General features: G+C 45.0%; 1 protein-coding gene across 1 annotated transcript in view; it reads right to left on the bottom strand.

Annotated features, from left to right (window-relative positions):
• Positions 1–10,321, bottom strand: part of GHRH (growth hormone releasing hormone) — a 32,277-nt gene extending 21,956 nt beyond the window's left edge. The window contains exon 1 of the mRNA XM_083746369.1: positions 10,184–10,321. The gene's annotated coding sequence lies outside the window, so the exon portion shown is untranslated. The remainder of the gene's footprint in view (positions 1–10,183) is intronic.
• Between the last annotated feature and the right edge of the window lie 10,617 nt (positions 10,322–20,938).

Below are 20,938 nucleotides of genomic sequence, written 5' to 3'. Positions count from 1 at the left end.
ATAATAAGTGTGGGTGGCCTGTTTTACCATTCTTCATTATTAAATGAGGTCATATCACACATTGCATCCTTAAAGCCACCTCTCTTCATTATAACCCAGGCATAGCCAAACTTGGCCCTCCAGCTGTTTTGGTCAGGGAGGATGGGAATTGTAGTCCCAAAACAGCTAGAGGGCCAAGTTTGGCCATGTCTGGTAACCTAGAAGTACTACAGCATTTTTATTTTTTTTTTATGTTCTAGTAATAAGAAGCTCTCCTGAAGCCTAAATACTGCAAGACTGATAAGAAATATTCAGGTGAATGGCAGATTTCCCCCATTGACTCCTCATTTTATTGCCCTTGGAAGTTTCTATGGCAGTTTAGAGAATTAGCATAATCTATATAGAAATTAGAATTGGCTTTTCTTTCTTTTCTTTTCTTTTTTTAGGAGTTCTGTCTCCTTACAGTTAATAATAGAAACAGTAGAAGGTTCTCACAGGCTCCATTGAATCCAGTTCTCCACACAAAGCACACACAGCCACATTTATTGCTTTTAGCAAAAGGCCTTTGCAAAATGTATGATAACAAGCAGTAGAAATGTATTAAAAAGAAAAGGCTTTTTTTAAAATTATGTCACCAGCATTCATTACCACCACTCCTGCCCTGAACAAAATAGTTCTGTCATCTAATGTCCTGTGTAGTTAACAGTAATCTTCGTAAAAATACCTTCTCCTTAATTTTCTTCATGGCAATAACATGGAGGGCTACATACCAAGTCATGTAGTCACGTACAAATCATCAAAGGGAGGGAAGAATACATCCATTGGACTCTGGTAAGACAAATTTTTAATTAGAGGTGCAAAAAAAGCTGCTCCTTGGGATGATTAAACATGAGCTGTCATAAAATGCATTGGGTAAGAGCCTGAGGCTCAGTTTAATCCCCAACACTAATACGCTGGAGGGCTGGAATTTACCATCTTCATGTTGCACCTAACTCCCGTCCTCCCATCTTGGAAGAGAATATTAAGACTATGCATGCCTGCTCAGAAGTAAGTCCCATTAAGTTCAACGGGGCTCACTTTCAGGTAAGTGGGTCTGGGATGGCAGCCTAATTTAAATTCTTTCTCCTGGGGGGATTCTTCTCCGAGAGGAGGGAGCAATAATTAAAAGGCTGCTTGAGCCCAGTTGTGCTGCTGCGTTCCTTCCAACTCATTTTCGCCAGGCCTACTTTGGAGGTTCCCAGAGGATAATGCCCCAGATTCCTTCAGCGAATTCTCTCTCCAGGACTCCCATTTTCTCCCTCTCAGTAATATGCAGGTAGGTTGTGTTGTGTTAACAGAAAACATATTTGCATATTGTAGGGTGGGGGTGGGCTTTCCCCTCCTCCTTTTTCCTCCTTCCCCACCCTCCCTTTGCAACACATCGCCACAAATCAGCAGCTCTTCATTATGACCTAGCTACATTTATTGTCCCTTCGAGTGAAAGTGATTATGTTAACAATGTGCCTTTGTGGGACTCCTGCGCTGGTGGAACAATCCCCTGAGGCCCAGTAATAAGTAGCTCATGACCAAAAAAATCCTGGTGGGCACAGTTCATTTAAATCCCTATTAATCTTATTCAGACCTCATTTACTTTCATTCCAATGCACTCACTCGGATGCAGTGTGGAAGAGGAACGGAAGACGCCTCTGGGCTGCTTTGAAGCAGACAGGTGCCTGCCTTGATTTCTTCTCGACTCAGTATCAGAAATGGATGGCTTCAAGCTGCCTCTCAGCAGGTTCTTTCGAAACAACATGCCGGTGCTGAAAATGTACATGAAATGAGAATGCCCTGTTGGCACAGGCATATATACGTTCAAATGCAAGGGATTGGGAGTGTCCATTCATTCATTCATTTGATTTATATACCGCACCCCTTCCCAAGGTCCCTGAGCAGCTGTCTGGATGCTCTCTGAAAGCAAACCAGGACATAACCCCAACGAGTTGTTTAGGAACATGGGAACACAGAAGATGCCTTATACTGAGCCACAACACTGATCTATGTAGCTCAATATTTTGACTGGCAGCAGCTCTCCTGGCAGGATGTCGGACAGGGTCCTCTCAAAGCCCCACCTAGAGATGGTGGGACTTGAACCTGGGAACTTCTTCATGCAAAGTCGATGCTCTACCACTGAGCTACAGGCCTTCCCTGGGACCTGAAAGGGCCACACTTCTTTATTTCCAGAGGTGTTGTTTCAGGTAAGGTTGGGATGCAGGTGGCGCTGTGGGTTAAACCCCAGAGCCTAGGACTTGCTGATCAGAAGGTCGGCGGTTCAAATCCCCGCGATGGGGTGAGCTCCCATTGCTCGGTCCCTGCTCCTGCCAACCTAGCAGTTTGAAAGCATGTCAAAGTGCAAGTAGATAAATAGGTACCGCTCTGGCGGGAAGGTAAACGGCATTTCTGTGCACCAGAAGCGGCTTAGTCATGCTGGCCACATGACCTGGAAACTGTACGCTGGCTCCCTCAGCCAATAAAGCAAGATGAGCGCCACAACCCCAGAGTCGGCCACGACTGGACCTAATGGTCAGGGGTCCCTTTACCTTTACCTAAGCTTGGGACAGGGAGGCAAGGTTCAAAGACTTGCTGTTGGATATAGTCAGTGTTAAAATGGAAAACAATTATTTAAGTACAATTGCACCTAGCCTCTTAGCTGTGTATTTTAAGGCAGGGGTGGCCCTCCAGACACTGGAGACTGGTGCCCATAGGGATTGGTAGGGTAGAAAGCCAGTGTCAAAGGCAACTGTAGGTGAGACCAGAGCCAGTGATAGGCAGAGCCAAGGAATTATAGTTTTGTCCCCATCTTCTTCCCAGCTGTGTTGTACATGGGCAAACTTTGAGAATGAGGAGGAGGAAGCTGGCAGATAGTTGTACCTCTTGCTCTGGTTGTAAGTTAGACAGCAGGGAGGTGAGGGCTGGCTGAGGAGAGATTGAGGTTGGTGGGGCATTGCCCCATTTCCCCCAGTACATCAGCCTCTACTGCCTCCAGATGCTGCTCAACTGCAACTCTCCAATCATACTTGACCATTGGCCATGTTGACTGAGTCCAACAGCATCTGAGAAGCCACAGGTTAGCAACCCCTGTTTTCACGAGAGCAAGAGGGATTAGTCCCTCAAACAGTGGCACTTTTCACAGCCACTGTTTCCATGGGCTGTTGCTTCTGTGTCACACACACCTACACCCATCTGTGATTTCTCCTTCCTTGGGTATCCCCAACCAGATCATGTTGTTGGGGAGAAAACATGGCTGAGGGAAAGCAAAACCAAACTAGAGCAAGGGTGGTAATTCCTGGTCTGGTCACATGTGTGGCCCTAAGCAATCAGGAAGGCAGTGCACGTCTCACGCCCACAAAGAAACTCTCCAACCTGAGAAATCTAAGCGTTTGCACCTATTTTATTTAGTTATACAGTGGTACCTCAGGTTACATATGCTTCAGGTTACATACGCTTCAGGTTTCAGCCTCCACTAACCCAGAAATAGTGCTTCAGGTTAAGAACTTTGCTTCAGGATGAGAACAGAAATTGTGCTCCGGTGGCGCGGCAGCAGCGGGAGGCCCCATTAGCTAAAGTGGTGCTTCAGGTTAAGAACAGTTTCAGGTTAAGTACGGACCTCCGGAACGAATTAAGTACTTAACCTGAGGTACCACTGTATATTTAACAAAAGCAATTGGCTGCTTAATCTAATAATCTCTAAAATCTAAGATCTGGTGATACTCTCTACATAAAATACCTGTTTCAGGGAACCTGGGGCCCTCTAGATGAGACCTGGGAAACCTTTGGCCCTCCAGATTTTGCTGAACTCCAACCAGCCCTAGCAAGCAGGGTCAATGGCCAGGATTGATGGGAATTGTGGTTCAGCAACATCTGGAGTGTCTAATGGTTCCTCACACCTCCTGTAGATAATGTTAGACTGTAATCCCCTTCATCCCTGACTACTGACCGCACTGCCTGGGGCTGATGGGAGAGGTAGTCGATGACCCCAGAATCCCATCCAACTCTATGGTTCTATGAATATCTGGAGGTTTAAAAGTTTCACATCCTTGATACAGCACTTGGGTCTAAGTAGCTGAGTGTTCTTTGCAGGACTGGAAGCTTTTTCTGAAGCTCGCTTGCTGTGTCAGGAGGGAGATTTGGGAAGGTGGTAGCAAGGCTAAGCTCTTTCTTTTAAGCCTACTTTCAAATCCAAAAAAAAAAAAAATCTGAAGAGCCAGCCACAGGTTCCCCATCCCCGACCTAATTCTTGGCATTATGGACACACCTACACTAAAGCCTTTGCGGTTCCTATACTATTTTAATTGACACAGCTTTCACGAAATAATTCTGGGGATTCTCATTTGTAGAGGATGCTGAGAATTCACAGAAATCCTTAGCCACTCTTACAGGTCTTAAGTCCATGGAGTTTTCTGCAGAGAATATCTGAAGCACCGCTGGAATCTGAATCTTCTATCTAAACCCTTGTCCAGTATCCCATGCACAGGATGTTGATGGTATAGGAGCTTTCACATAACCAGCCAGTCTGAAAGACAATACAGCGTGCCACATGCACCCTGGGGACAGAGGGAGACAATATGTGCCAAGCTCTTTTTAGAAAGCCGCCACTTCTATTCCTTCCAGTAATTATGCCCATGTCTCCTTAACTGTAGAAGGCTGATCGCCGAAGAATTGATGCTTTTGAATTATGGTGCTGGAGGAGACTCTTGAGAGTCCCATGGACCGCAAGAAGATCAAACCTCTCCATACTGAAGGAAATCAACCCTGAGTGCTCACTGGAAGGACAGATTGTGAAGCTGAGGCTCCAGTACTTTGGCCACCTCATGAGAAGAGAAGACTCCCTGGAGAAGACCCTGATGTTGGGAAAGATGGAGGGCACAAGGAGAAGGGGACGGCAGAGGACGAGATGGTTGGATAGTGTTTTCGAGGTTACCAGCATGAGTTTGAGCAAACTGCGGGAGGCAGTGGAGGACAGAGGTGCCTGGCGTTCTCTGGTCCATGGGGTCACGAAGAGTCGGACACGACTAAATGACTAAACAACAACAACAACAACTCCTTAACTGTCCTAGATCTCATTCACTCGTTTGAGAACGACGTGCTGGGCATTTTGCACAACGCTCTGTGTCAGGCTAGATGGCCCAGAGATCGCTAGAATGAAAATCTGATGCTGTTGCTCTGTCCTTTTTCTAAGGCGTGTGTCCTTCACATCACCTATAGGCTTTACTTCTGCCCAACTTAAATAGCCTTCCTGTCTTCTTGCCCAACCTGGCAGGAACAAGAGAAAGGTTGGCATGCCAGATGTGTTCCTCCTCCCTCGTTGAATCATTCCACCCTTAGAGAATTGGGGGCCAGAATTGTCAAAGACTTCTAGACAGGTGAAACACAAGTTCTGGCAAACTGTGGGACGCTACCCTCCCTTCTCAAAATCCCCCTCCCCCGTCACTTCTTTTTTTAAAACCCCCCTCCAGACACAGCATGTAGACTTCAGGGGGAAATATCCCATTCACATAAAAGTCATTCCACCACTTGGGCCCAGGTGCTATATCAGGGTGGGGGAACTTTGGCTCATCAGAGGCTGTTGGACTACATCTCCCATCAACCATAGCCAGCTTGGCCAATGACAGGGGATGATGGAATTCGTAGTCAATCTCTAGATGGTCACTGGCTTCTCAACCCCGTGCTATATAAATGCAAAATATTATTATTATTATCACTAATGTAACTGTTTTAGTATGTAATCACTATCTTTTTTTCAAATTATTTTTATTAGTTTTCCAGATTGTTACAAATCAAACTAAATTACTTTAATTTAATACAATTTCTTTTTTAAAAATGAGGTTTCCTGCTCCTGTTGCAAACATGTGTTCATCAATTTCTCCTGTAGCCGCATCATCGCTTCTTTAATATGCATTTCATCCTTTACTTGTTGTTGTCCATTTTTACAGCAAGCCATTATTTCCTCCTCACTTATAAATATAAAATCCATTTCACCTGTGTACTCCTTCATAAACCTTGTTGTGTCAGACCTGGTGTGCTGGGAGAGTAGAATATTATCTTCCTTTGTTCAGTCTTTGCAGTGTTTACAAGATCGCATTCCAACTTCTACTGTTCACCACTTGTGTACAGGCTGCGGAGCATGAAAGCATTATCACCCACCAATGTTTCCTCACTCCCCCAGCTCCCCTTCCTTTATCCTGAGTGTCACCTGTCTTGATCTTGGCCACAGACATCCTTGTGAGATGAAGGATTAGTCAAACTGGCAGAAATATGTCCTGACTCTTTGCCAAGAGACCGAAAGAAACGTCTCACCTTGAGAACCTTCACCTTGAAAACACCTGAAGCGAGGCGTCTCTCGTCCTGGAGTGGATTTATAGCCCTGATGAACAGGGGTGGCTTGAGGTCACCCACTCCCCTGGCTGGTCCAGGGCAGTTTTACATTTGATTTATGCACCAGCACACACCCCTTAGTAACATGCTCAGAGAACACAGCTGCAGTCAAGAGTGAAATGAGCCTCTTCATGTGGGCAAGTGAAAAAGCGCAATTGTCCATATTGGATTTGCAGTGTTTAGTGTTTTGTTTTTTGTTTGTTTTTTAAGAAGACTACTATAAAACTTTATTGATGCATAATTCACAAAGATGCTGTGGCTTGGCTTACTTCAGAGAAAATATAGGCACGGTCATAACACAAAGTGAAAGGATTCAGTCAACAGAAATTTAGGTTGCATATCTATAAAGGGGTAGATTGGAAGTCACAGGGGCTGAAATGTAAATCTCCTTCCTCTGAGACACAGATGCAATAAAAATGGTCAACTCCCTTGAAAACATTAGGGACCACTGAGGAATGGCAGGGAAGACAGCAACCTCCAAATTTAATTTTACATACCAGTTTCTGCAACAAATTTTAAGGACTAAGAACAAATGAGCTGCTTTCCAGTAAGATGGTAGTCCTTTTTAAAAAAATAATCCTTGCAGTCTCCAGCAAATGTACCATGGTGGAGATGGGATCATACTTAAAGCCATACTTCCTTCGCTCATAGAAGAGGTCTGTTTTTGAGCTGCCCAGATTGCCAATCTTGGGACAGCCATCTCGATCTTTCTCCTGGATGGTACATTCTTTACAGTAGTATGCATCAGAGACATCAGGACCTCCACATATCACACAGCGCCCTTGATAAGACCCATAGTTGCACTCATCACATATGTGCACCAGTGTGCAGGGCCACACATAAGAGTCACAAATAACACACTTGCCATCACAGTTTTCACATAGTCGTCCAATAGCCACGCCCGCCCGCTTGCGGCAGATCAAATACAGGTGAGAGAGAGAGAGTTTGGATTTGATATCCCGCTTTATCACTACCCGAAGGAGTCTCAAAGCGGCTAACATTCTCCTTTCCCTCCCTCCCTCACAACAAACACTCTGTGAGGTGAGTGGGGCTGAGAGACTTCAAAGAAGTGAGACTGGCCCAAGTTCACCCAGCAGCTGCATGTGGAGGAGCGGAGACGCGAACCCGGTTCCCCAGATTGCGAGTCTATCGCTCTTAACTACTACACCACACTGGTGGTGCTTGGCCATCCCTGAAACCCTTCACCTCACGCCACTGTCATTACTCTTTGCAGTGTTTAGCTGAGGTTGTTTGCCTCTTTAAAAAAATGTGTGGAATGGCTTTCTGATGATTCCTGCAGTGTTGGAATTCCTCCCTCTGAAAGTTACAGTACCAGTTCAATTAGGTTAAGGACACAAGAAGAGCTTGCTGGATCAGGCCAATGTCCCATCTAGTCCAGCATCCTGTTCTCACCATGGCCAACCAGATGCCTGTGGGAAAACAACAAGCAGGATTCAATCATAACAGTACTTTCTCCCTACATGGAAACCACTGTCATAAAGGGAAGAGTATTGGACTACCAGCTTGGAGACCAGCATTCAAATTTCCACTCCGTCATGAAACTGAGTGACCTTGGCCCAGTCATTGTCTTTTGCCTTAACTGACGCAGGTGGCGCTGTGGGTTAAACCACAGAGCCTAGGACTTGCCGATCAGAAGGTCGGCGGTTCGAATCCCCATGATGGGGTGAGCTCCTGTTGCTCGGTCCAGCTCCTGCCAACCTAGCAGTACGAAAGCACTCCGCAACCCCAGAGTCGGCCATGACTGGACCCAATGGTCAGGGGTCCCTTTACCTTTTTACCTCAGAGACAGAGGTGGATTTAGGGGAGCACAACCAGTTCGGTCACACGGGACACGGAGCCTCGAGAGCACTGCAGGAGATGCTTCCACTACTATTTAGAATGGAGCATGGGGCGGAGTTGCCAAATTTTGGTGTTGCACAGGGTGCCGCTGAAATTTGAGACCTTAGTATCAAAGGGTTGGTGTGAGGATAAAATGGAGAATTGTGGATGCACAACTTGACCTCCTGGAAGGAAAGGTGAAATAGAAATGTAATAATAAAAAAATTACTTCCAGTAGCACCTTAGAGACCAACTAAGTTTGTTATTGCTATGAGCTTTCGTGTGCATGCACACTTCTTCAGATACACTGAAACAGAAGTCACCAGACCCTTATATATAGTGAGAGGGTGGGGGGGTATTACTCAGAAGGGTGGTGGGAACGGGTGATTGGCTGATAGGTGTGGTAAACCTGTTGACTGTTAACGACTGCAATTGGACTTGCAGGAAAAAGCAAGGGGTGAGATGGCAAAAAATAGCTTTATCATGTATAATGAGATAAGAATCCAATGTCTTTATTCAGACCAGGTCTCTCCATGGTTTTAAGTTTGGTAATAAGTTGCAATTCAGCAACTTCTCTTTCCAGTCTATTTCTGAAATTCTTTTGTAATTACACAGCTAATTTGAGATCTTGTATAGAATGTCCTGGGAGATTGAAGTGTTCTCCTACTGGTTTCTCTGCCTTGTGATTCCTGATATCTTACTGTAATAATAAAGTAAGGAATAATTAAATAAACCCTGAAGTCCACACACAGATTGCTACCCATGGTTATTGAACCAGTGGATATTTTCCTACATGTACATAGATTGGGAAATATGGCTTCATAACATATTATTGGGGAGTACTTGGCCTGGGAATTTTTAGAAAGCAAAAAAATACTGTGATTTTTAAACTGATAGTGTACAGTGGTACCTCTGGTTACGAATGCTTCTGGTTACAAACGCTTCAGGTTACGAGCTCCGCTAACCCGGAAGTAGCTGCTCCTGGTTGCGAACTTTGCCCAGAAATCGCGCACCTCTGGCACACATGCAGCAGGAGGCGTACCTCAGGATAAGAACAATTTCAGCTTCAGAACGGACCTCTGGAACAAATTAAGTTTGTAACCAGAGGTACCACTGTAATTGGTGAGTTTGAACCAGCTACACCAAAAATTGGGTAAAGTCACACCAAAGTCACATTTGAGTCCACCATCTTGATTCAAAACCATGCTTGGTACCCAAATATCAATGAAGACCCCCACCTTGGGAACCCTTCTGCCACGTTTGACTCCGATAGCTCAAGAAGCAGCCAAACCTATGTCAAAAGACAGGTGAAGTCATGCCAAAGTCACATTTTGGTCCACCATCTGATTTTAAAAGGTGACCAGCATCCAAACATGGATGAAATCTGTCACTCCACCTCAGGAAACCTCTGTGACGCATTTGGTATCAATGTCACAAGAGGCATTTGAAAGCATAGAAAATGGATAAACCGTTTTCCAAAATGTATTGTAAATGCATGCCATGTAGAAATTTATTTATTCCATAAAACTTATTTCCTGCTTGGTTGTTAAAAAGAAAAAACAAAACCACAAAACTCAAAGCTGTAACATACAGTAAACACTATTGTGATTGTGACATGTGACAATCCACATGTGCTTTTGTACTTTTTTTTCTGTACTGGCAGGAAAAAAAAGTATAAAGCAGCTTAAATGAAGATTTTTATAAAGCATAGTTCAGGAAAGCACAAAATATTGCAACTTTGGTTTTAAGGTAAAAACAGCAACACTATTACAGTGGTACCTCAGGTTACATATGCTTCAGGTTACATACGCTTCAGGTTACAGACTCCGCTAACCCAGAAATAGTGCCTCAGGTTATGAACTTTGCTTCAGGACAAGAACAGCTATAAGAAATTGCATCTTACCCATTGCACCTCTTTTGTGAACTGTGCTCCTTTGATCTTCATGAAACCAACCTTATCAAAAGACCCACATTATTGTGTTGTGTCAATCAGAGCTGCCCCCATACCAGGAAATGAACATCTCTGTCGACTTGTACAAACCAGTCTGGCCACTCTCTCATTACAGCTGCCTCACACTCAGCCACGTGAGCCTGTACATTCCACCTGGGTGTATGCAATAATGTTGCTTTGCTTAAGCACCACTGTCTGGTCCTCTTTGTGCTAAAACCAGACATTTGTTCTTGATCTAGTAGCTTCTACTTCTAAATGCTCTTCCCTTCATACCTTTTTGGGGGGCAGAGGTGTGCTCAAAGCAGCCATCAGAATTAGGATGGCCAGTTGAAAACGAGGACAGGGTTTCTGCACCTTTAATGTGTCAAAGAGTGAATCTGAGCTTGCGGAACAAACTGCACACCCATCAGGCTCCTCCCTCATCTATCATCAACTATTCCACCAGGCTATTAGGAGAGAGAAGTGGCAATGCAGGGACTCTCTGTCAGCTCTGATGAAAGGCCAGAAACTTTTGGCTCCCTTTTCTCCTTGAAATCTTGCAGTTCTGGCTGATCGTTATAAGAACTCTGAATTTAAGAACAAGAGTTGGGTTTTTATTTCCTCCTCCCTCCAAATCCCTTTTCCTTTTCTGTGGTGTATTGTAGATTGTTGCAGGGATGCGTTCATCAATACAGTCGTACCTTGGTTGTCAAACGGAATCCATTCCAGAAGTCCGTTCAACTTCTGAAAACGTTCAGCAACCAAGGTGCGGCTTCTGATTAGCTGCAGGAGCTTCGAATGTTTGACTTCCAAATAACATTCGCAAACCAGAATACTCACTTCCAGGTTTGCGGCGTTCAGGAGCCAAAACATTCAACTCTCAAGGCGTTCGGCTTCCAAAGTATGACTGTACAGTGGTACCTCGGGTTACATACGCTTCAGGTTACCTACACTTCAGGTTACAGACTCCACTAACCCAGAAATAGTGCTTCAGGTTAAGAATTTTGCTTCAGGATGAGAACAGAAATAGTGCTCTGGCGGCGCGGCGGCAGCAGGAGGCCCCATTAGCTAAAGTGGTGCTTCAGGTTAAGAACAGTTTCAGGATAACTACAGACCTCCGGAACGAATTAAATACTTAACCCAAGGTACCACTGTATTTTTATCCCCCCATGAAGGGTAGGATAAAAATGCTATAAGCAAACAAACAATTAAAGGATTAGGGCCTCATTTTCACCTGGCCATACACGCTGTCCTGGGATTGCTGTGGTCTCCTCCCCCCGCCCCCCCCCCCCCGCGCCCCCAACCATAGCCCCCACTCAGCAGATTTTGTGCTGGATGCATACCCTGGTCATGACCCCATTGATTTCAATAGGACTAAAGTGTTTGTGACTTAACTTAGTATGGATCAAATCCAGCATCTTTTAAGATTGTAGCTTCAGGCATGTCACTATCTCAGCCTCAATGTCCCATCTTCAATACAGGGATAATTATATTGACCTTACAGCATTGTTACAACAAGTATTACTGATATAATTAATGGAAGCAGCTTGAACTTTTAAAAATCATTAGCAGTAATAGTAGAATCATAGAATTTTAGAGCTGGAAGGGACCAAAAGCATTATCTAGTTCAACCCCCTGTAATGCAGGAATCTTTCTGGTCAACATGGGGCTTGCACCGGTGACCTTGAGATTAAGAGACTCATGTTCTACCAGCTGAGCTATTTAGTTTCCTGTTTAGTAGTGTGGCTATGTTACAGGGATGCTTTCTTATAAGACTTTCTGCTCATTCCATAAAGAGCATTCTGGTTACTCATGTTTCTCATAGTGCCAAAAGTTATACATTGGAAGCATCCCAGAAAATGATTAAGAAAGAGTCACAAGGACCAGCCCATTCTTAGTTCCTTCCTTGTGCAAAGAAAAGCTATGTTCAAGTCCCAACACTGAACATTCTCTGCTGTTTTAGCAGTGTTTTTGCAGCAGCGACAGCAGTAGGTACAGTACAATCTTGGGAGCTGAGTCATGCCTCCTGGAGCCAATTAGGGCTACTTTTGTTTCCCTTGAGGGGCTGGCTTTTCAGCCAAACTCTGCTGTTTATTGATTCATAGTGTAGCAGGGCATGTGTGAATATTTGTTGATGGTTATCTTTGCTTGGTGAGAGTATCCTCAGAGAGCTGATTCCAGTGATACACTGCTCTGCTTACACATTGAAGATTTTAAAGGGGCATGTTGTTCTGTCCTGTATGCAACCAAACTACATCAAAATATATATGCATCAGGGGTGGGGGAGCTTTCTAGGCACATTGCCTTATGGGAAACCTCCCAAAAGCCACACTGCCAGAAGTGGGGAGGCCAGAGGATACAGTAATCTATGGTTTGGAAACTCAGGGTTGGGCTATTGCAATGCCCTTTACACTGGGTGCCTTTGAAAACGGTTTGGAAGTTTCAATTAGTGCAGAATGTGGATACTCAGTGGATGACAGGCATTATATAATCAATCATATAATATAGCATCAGTTCTGTTACAACTACACTGGCTGCTGATTATGCTTCTGAATCCAACTCAAAATGCTGGATTTGAACTATAAAGCTCTTCAACACTCAGGACCTCAGTATCTTCTGGGTCACTTTTCCCACTATGAATCTATTGATGTGGACCATTAGACCTTCTTTGGAGGCCCTTCTCCATCCCCTTTCGATGAGGGATGCTCAAAGGGTGGTGATGAGGGAGACTGTGGAACGCACTCCCTAGCAAGGGTAGCCTGGTACCTTTGTTGACATCTTTTCAACTCCAGATAGAGCAGTGTCAGATTTAGGGCAGTGTGAGCAGTTCCCCTACACAAGGCGCTAAGCTGAAGGGGCACAAAATTGAGAAGATCCATGACTGAGAAGATCCATTTGGGAGTGCCAAATCTTAGCTTCACTCAGGGTGCAATATTACCAAAGAGGACCAAAGTCCGCCCATGGCAAAAGGCTTTTCCCAAGCATTTTATAGACAGAGATTATGCTGTTTTGTTATTAGTGTGCTGGCAAGCTTCCAGCGGCTGTTATGGGGCTTGCTTGTTCTGTTTTTATGGTCTTATGTATTTATAATTATGCTTTTAATATGCTGCAAGTCACTTGGAGACTGCTGAGTAACAAGTGACTAACCAGTTTAATAAATACATTTTTATCTGTTGTTGTTTTCCCAGTGAAGAACTTTTAGACTTGAAGGGCCATACTTGTGAATGTTGTTAGTGTGTGGGCAGAGAGCAGTGGATATTAATTTCCACCTCAAATGCACACCTAAGGTAGCCTTTTTCATTCCATTTACAGACCCAGGAAATGCAGGAGGAAATTCAACATGCGGGACGGCTTGGGGGGGAGCTGCACACATGAGGAATTCAGTGTTGGACTGTTATGGTCGTTCTGTCAAGTGCAAGCATTTCTGCTTGCCTTATGGAATTATTATTTAAAATTTTATACCGCCCTTCATCTGAGGACCACAGAGTGGTTTACAATATAAAGGTAATACTCTCGGTTCTCCTTTCCTCTCCCTGCATATAGGACTCAGCTTTGTTGTTGTTGTTTAGTCGTTTAGTCGTGTCCGACTCTTCGTGACCCCATGGACCAGAGAACGCCAGGCACCTCTGTCCTCCACTGCCTCCCGCAGTTTGCTCAAACTCATGCTGGTAACCTCGAAAACACTATCCAACCATCTCGTCCTCTGCCGTCCCCTTCTCCTTGTGCCCTCCATCTTTCCCAACATCAGGGTCTTCTCCAGGGAGTCTTCTCTTCTCATGAGGTGGCCAAAGTACTGGAGCCTCAGCTTCACAATCTGTCCTTCCAGTGAGCACTCAGGGTTGTTTTCCTTCAGTATGGAGAGGTTTGATCTTCTTGCAGTCCATGGGACTCTCAAGAGTCTCCTCCAGCACCATAATTCAAAAGCATCAATTCTTCGGCGATCAGCCTTCTTTATGGTCCAGCTCTCACTTCCATACATCACTACTGGGAAAACCATAGCTTTAACTATACGAACCTTTGTTGGCAAGGTGATGTCTCTACTTCTCAAGATGCTGTCTAGGCCTGTCATTGCCCTTCTCCCAAGAAGCAGGCGTCTTTTAATTTCGTGGCTGCTGTCACCATCTGCAGTGATCATTGAGCCCAAGAAAGTAAAATCTCTCACTACCTCCATTTCTTCCCCTTCTATTTGCCAGGAGGTGATGGGACCAGTGGCCATGATCTTCGTTTTTTTGATGTTGAGCTTCAGACCATATTTTGCGCTCTCCTCTTTCACCCTCATTAAAAGGTTCTTTAATTCCTCCTCACTTTCTGCCATCAAGGTTGTGTCATCTGCATATCTGAGGTTGTTGATATTTCTTCCGGCAATCTTAATTCCGGCTAGGGATTCATCCAGCCCAGCCTTTCGCATGATGAATTCTGCATATAAGTTAAATAAGCAGGGAGACAAAATACAGCCTTGTCGTACTCCTTTCCCAATTTTGAACCAATCAGTTGTTCCATATCCAGTTCTAACTGTAGCTTCTTGTCCCACATAGAGATTTCTCAGGAGACAGATGAGGTGATCTGGCACTCCCATTTCTTTAAGAACTTGCCATAGTTTGCCGTGGTCGACACAGTCAAAAGCTTTTGCATAGTCAATGAAGCAGAAGTAGATGTCTTTCTGGAACTCTCTAGCTTTCTCCATAATCCAGCGCATGTTTGCAATTTGGTCTCTGGTTCCTCTGCCTCTTCTAAATCCAGCTTGCACTTCTGGGAGTTCTCGGTCCACATACTGCTTGAGCCTTCCTTGTAGAATTTGAAGCATAACCTTGCTAGCGTGTGAAATGAGTGCAATTGTGCGGTAGTTGGAGCATTCTTTGGCACTGCCCTTCTTTGGGATTGGGATGTAGACTGATCTTCTCCAATCCTCTGGCCACTGCTGAGTTTTCCAAACTTGCTGGCATATTGAGTGTAGCACCTTAACAGCATCATCTTTTAAAATTTTAAATAGTTCAGCTGGAATGCCATCACTTCCACTGGCCTTGTTATTTGCAGTGCTTTCTAAGGCCCATTTGACTTCACTTTCCAGGATGTCTGGCTCAAGGTCAGCAACCACACTACCTGGGGTATACGAGACATCCATTTCTTTCTGGTATAATTCCTCTGTGTATTCTTGCCACCTCTTCTTGATGTCTTCTGCTTCTGTTAGGTCCTTTCCACTTTTGTCCTTTATTGTGGAAATCTTTGTACGAAATGTTCCTTTCATATCTCCAATTTTCTTGAACAGATCTCTGGTTCTTCCCATTCTATTGCTTTCCTCTATTTCTTTGCATTGCTCGTTTAAGAAGGTCTTCTTGTCTCTCCTTGCTATTCTTTGGAAATCTGCATTCAATTTCCTGTATCTTTCACCATCTCCCTCGCATTTTGCTTGCCTTCTCTCCCCCGCTATTTGTAAGGCCTCATTGGACAGCCACTTTGCTTTCTTGCATTTCCTTTTCATTGGGATGGTTTTCGTTCCTGCCTCCTGTATAATGTTACGAGCCTCCATCCATAGTTCTTCAGGCATTCTGTCCACCAAATCTAAATCCTTAAACCTGTTCCTCACTTCCACTGTGTATTCATAAGGGATTTGACTTAGATTGTATCTTACCGGCCCAGTGGTTTTTCCTACTTTCTTCAGTTTAAGCTTGAATTTTGCTATAAGAAGCTGATGATCTGAGCCACAGTCAGCTCCAGGTCTTGTTTTTGCTGACTGTATAGAGCTTCTCCATCTTTGGCTGCAGAGAATATAATCAATCTGATTTCGATGCTGCCCATCTGGTGATGTCCATGTGTAGAGTCGTCTCTTGTGTTGTTGGAAAAGCGTGTTTGTGATGACCAGCTTGTTCTCTTGACAGAACTCTATTAGCATTTGCCCTGCTTCGTTTTGATCTCCAAGGCCAAACTTGCCAGTTGTTCCTTTTATCTCTTGACTCCCTACTTTAGCATTCCAATCCCCTATAATGAGAAGAACATCCTTCTTTGGTGTCACTTCTATAAGGTCTTGTAAGTCTTCATAGAATTGGTCAATTTCAGTTTCTTCAGCACAAGTAGTTGGTGCATAAACTTGGATTACTGTGATGTTAAAAGGTCTGCCTTGGATTCGTATCGAGATCATTCTATCATTTTTGAGATTGCATCCCAGTACAGCTTTCGCCACTCTTTTGTTGACTATGAGGGCCACTCCATTTCTTTTATGGGTTTCTTGCCCACAGTAGTAGATATGATGGTCATCCGAACTGAATTCACCCATTCCCGTCCATTTTAGTTCACTGATGCCCAGGATGTCAATATTTATTCTTGCCATCTCATTTTTGACCACCTCCAACTTACCCAGGTTCATGGTTCTTACATTCCAGGTTCCTATGCAATATTTTTCTTTACAGCATTGGACTTTCCTTTCGCTTCCAGGCATATCCGCAACTGAGCGTCCTTTCGGCTTTGGCCCAGCCGCTTCATCAGCTCTGGATCTACTTGTACTTGCCCTCCGCTCTTCCCCAGTAGCATGTTGGACGCCTTCCGACCTGAGGGGCTCATCTTCCAGCGTCATATCTTTTATATGCCTGTTGTCTTTGTCCATGGAGTTTTCTTGGCAGGGATACTGGAGTGGCTTGCCGGTTCCTCCTCCAGGTGGATCACGTTTGGTCAAAACTCTCCACTATGACCTGTTCATCTTGGGTGCCCTGCTCGGCATAGTTCATAGCTTCTCTGAGTTCTTCAAGCCCCTTTGCCACGGCAAGGCAGTGATCCATGAAGGGGTAGGACTCAGCTACACAGCTGCAAATAAAATGTTTTAAATATACAAATGTGACACTAGACGGCGACAGTGAGTCATGCCAAATTCAATGCATTTTTCAAACGTTTTTTTTAAAAAGCATTTTCACAGCGTTTTTTACGTGTATAGATTTCACCATAGTTTGGGGAGTTCTCCTAATTCCCCCCATCAGCCAATTTAAGAGGCAAATGGGGGAGGATGGGGGGAAACCTTGTTGCGCTAGCAGGACTTATTATTTCTACTAGTGCAACTATTTAGTTGAATCCAGCGAAGAAATGTTATTGAACAAAAGGTTCTCCTTCCTGCAATGATTAGTAGAGAACATAGGATTCCGCCTTATATGGCATCCTGACATCTCAGCATTGTCCCCTTGATCTGGCAGCAGCTTTGCAGGGTCTGAAGTGGAGGTCATTTTCATCACCTGCTACCTGATCTTGTTATAACTGCCAGGGTTTTTACCTGTTCCTGGCAAGGTGTGTGCTGTCTCTGGGCTACAGAGCTACAGCTACAGACCGATATCACAGGGGCAGGCAATGTAATAACTCTGGGTGCACAGGCAGTGATAATAAGAGTGGAATTGGGTTTCTTTGTGACTCCTTTGCTCCCCATGACTCACAGTTGTGTTGGCTTTCTGCACGATCATGGGAAATTATGAAATGAAAAGGTACAGGCAGTTGGGTTGAGAAGCAACGTCATTCACCGGGGGGGGGGGGGCATGTTTTTTCTTTCCTTCTGTTGCTCAAGGCAGGTTCTTGTGTGAAACAGCATGTTTCTCAAATACAGTTCAAGAGATCCTCTCTGTAAGGTGTTGTTTTCTCCAGGTACACAGTTAGTAGATTGGGTTTTTTATTACCTGGTGTAATGGCTCACAGAAAACCAATAAGGGTCCTGAGGATCTAATAACTCCTTGGTTCACCCAATTTATTCTTTAAAAAAGAAATGGACAGTAACATGGTAAGCAAAGACTTGGTTGTTGATTGTGCAACATATGTGTTAGGGAAAGGGAGGGGTTGCATAGATTCTCAGATGATGGATCAGTATCTTATAAATGTGCCCATCTAAAGATACACTACCTTAAACACACACAAACACACACACAGAGAGAGAGAGAGAGAGAGAGAGAGAGAGAGAGAGAGAGAGAGAGAGATGTACAACAAGTTGACGGTATAGCAGATGAATAGCCTTCAAAGCTAAATACACAACAACCTAGCTTCACACCTCATCTGATCCTATCACCATTCTACACTCAATGGTCACGGATTAATTACTTCAAAATCCCCTTGTGCTAGTGCAACTCAAGGATCAATCAGCAGAGGGAATCTACAATGGGAATCTACAGAGCCACTATTCCACTAGGCAGAGTTGGAAGATTGCTGTGGAAGACAAACGGAACAAGAACATTATTATCACTTTCCAACAGGAACAGGAAACACCTGTTACAGATAGGTAGCCGTGTTGGTCTGCCATAGTCAAAACAAAAAAAATTCCTTCCAGTAGCACCTTAAAGACCAACTAAGTCAGTTCTTGTTATGAGCTTTCGTGTGCATGCACGGAAGGAATTTTTTTTGTTTAGAAAACACCTGTATCCACCCAAATGCAATTAAGTCCAGTGCCACCTAGTGACTAAACCTTGTAATGGCACTATCCACCCAGAAGTGAAGTTTTGCCCAGATCCTACGCTCATTTATCAGTCAGTTCCATCCTACCTCTGATGACGGCATGTTTTGCCTTTAAGAAAGGTGGCTAAAATTAAATACATTTAACACAGTCAATAAAGAGTTCCCGATGATTGACTCTCCTCTACTCCACAACCGGTCATGGCACACTAACAGGAATATATAATCCCCAGAAAGGGAAGACAGATCTGAAATAGAAAAATCATGCATCATTTTCTGCATCACACTGCCTCTGTGTCTAGAGAACTAGGAAGCCGCAACTGGAAATGATGGTGGGAAACTATGAATAGAGAGTACATGGCAAAAAATCAGGGATGGAGAGGTAGGCTGATTTGCAAGACCCACTGTGGATCATTGTGGGACAATTGTAAGTTGCTTTAAGCTGTTTTTAATATTGTGTTGTCATGTTGTGTTTCAGTGTTGTAATCTGCCCTGGGATTTTAGGGAGAAGGGGTGGTAATAATAATAATAATAATAATAATAATAATAATAATAATAATAATAATAATTTATTATTTGTACCCCGCCCATCTGGCTGGGTTTCCCCAGCCACTCTGGGCGGCTTCCAACAGAGATGAGAAATACACTAAAATGTCACATATTAAAAACTTCCCTGAACAGGGCTGCCTTCAGATGTCTTCTGAATGTCAGGTAGTTGTTTATCGCTTTGACATCTGATGGGAGGGCATTCCACAGGGCGGGCGCCACTACCGAGAAGGCCCTCTGCCTGGTTCCCTGTAACTTGGCCTCTCGCAGTGAGGGAACTGCCAGAAGGCCCTCGGAACTGGACCTCAGTGTCCGGGTAGAACGATGGGGGAGGAGACACTCCTTCAGGTATACTGGACCGAGGCCGTTTAGGGCTTTAAAGGTCAGCACCAACACTTTGAATTGTGCTTGGAAACGTACTGGGAGCCAATGTAGGTCTTTCAAGACCGGTGTTATGTGGTCTCGGCGGCTGCTCCCAGTCACCAGTCTAGCTGCCGCATTCTGGATTAGTTGTAGTTTCCGGGTCACCTTCAAAGGTAGCCCCACGTAGAGCGCATTGCAGTAGTCCAAGCGGGAGATAACCAGAGCATGTACCACTCTGGTGAGACAGTCTGCAGGCAGATAGGGTCTCAGCCTACGTACCAGATGGAGCTGGTAAACAGCTGCCCTGGATACAGATTTGACCTGTGCCTCCATGGACAGCTGTGAGTCCAAAATGACTCCCAGGCTGCGCACCTGGTCCTTCAGGGGCACAGTTACCCCATTCAGGACCAGGGAATCCTCCACACCTGCCCGCCTCCTGTCCCCCAAAAACAGTACATCTGTCTTGTCGGGATTCAACCTCAATCTGTTAGCCGCCATCCATCCTCCAACCGCTTCCAGATACTCACACAGGACCTTCACCACCTTCACTGGTTCTGATTTAAAAGAGAGGTAGAGCTGGGTATCATCTGCATACTGATGAACACCCAGCCCAAACCTCCTGATGATCTCTCCCAGCGGCTGCATGTATATGTTGAAAAGCATGGGGGAGAGGACAGAACCCTGGGGCACCCCACAAGTGAGAGCCCAGGGGTCTGAACACTCATCCCCCACCACCACTTTCTGAACACGGCCCAGGAGGAAGGAGCGGAACCACTGTATGACAGTGCCCCCAGCTCCCAGCCCCTCAAGACGGTCCAGAAGGATGTCATGGTCGATGGTATCAAACGCCGCTGAGAGATCCAGCAGAACTAGGAAACAGCTCTCACCTTTGTCCCTAGCCCGCCGGAGATCATCAACCAGTGCGACCAAGGCAGTTTCAGTCCCATGATGAGGCCTGAATCCCGACTGGAAGGGATCCAAATGGTCCGCTTCTTCCAGGCGTGCCTGGAGTTGTTCAGCAACCACTCGCTCAATCACCTTGCCCAAGAATGGAAGGTTTGAGACTGGGCGATAATTGGCCATCGTGGCCGCATCTAAAGATGGTTTTTTAAGAAGCGGTTTAATAACCGCCTCTTTCAGCGGGTCTGGGAAGGCTCCCTCACGGAGGGAAGCATTCACCACCCCACGAAGCCCATCGCCCAGTCCTTCCCGGCTAGCTTTTATAAGCCAGGATGGGCAAGGATCCAGGAGACAGGTGGTTGGCTTCACTCGTCCAAGCAGCCTGTCCACATCCTCGGAGGTAACAGATTGGAATTGATCCCACACAACTTGACCAGACAGGACTCTAGCACTCTCCCGCCCCGGCCCTGCTCCCACGGTGGAGTCTACTTCTTCCCGAATCTGAGCGATTTTATCTGCAAAAAAATTTGCAAAATCATTGCAGGAGAACATGTGGCCCGT

This window comes from Podarcis gaigeae, assembly GCF_964106915.1.
Source record: "Podarcis gaigeae genome assembly, chromosome: 6".
Taxonomy (NCBI): Eukaryota; Metazoa; Chordata; class Lepidosauria; order Squamata; family Lacertidae; genus Podarcis; species Podarcis gaigeae.
The sequence above is the reverse complement of the archived record's forward strand: the minus strand, read 5'-3'. Positions and strand labels throughout refer to the sequence as shown.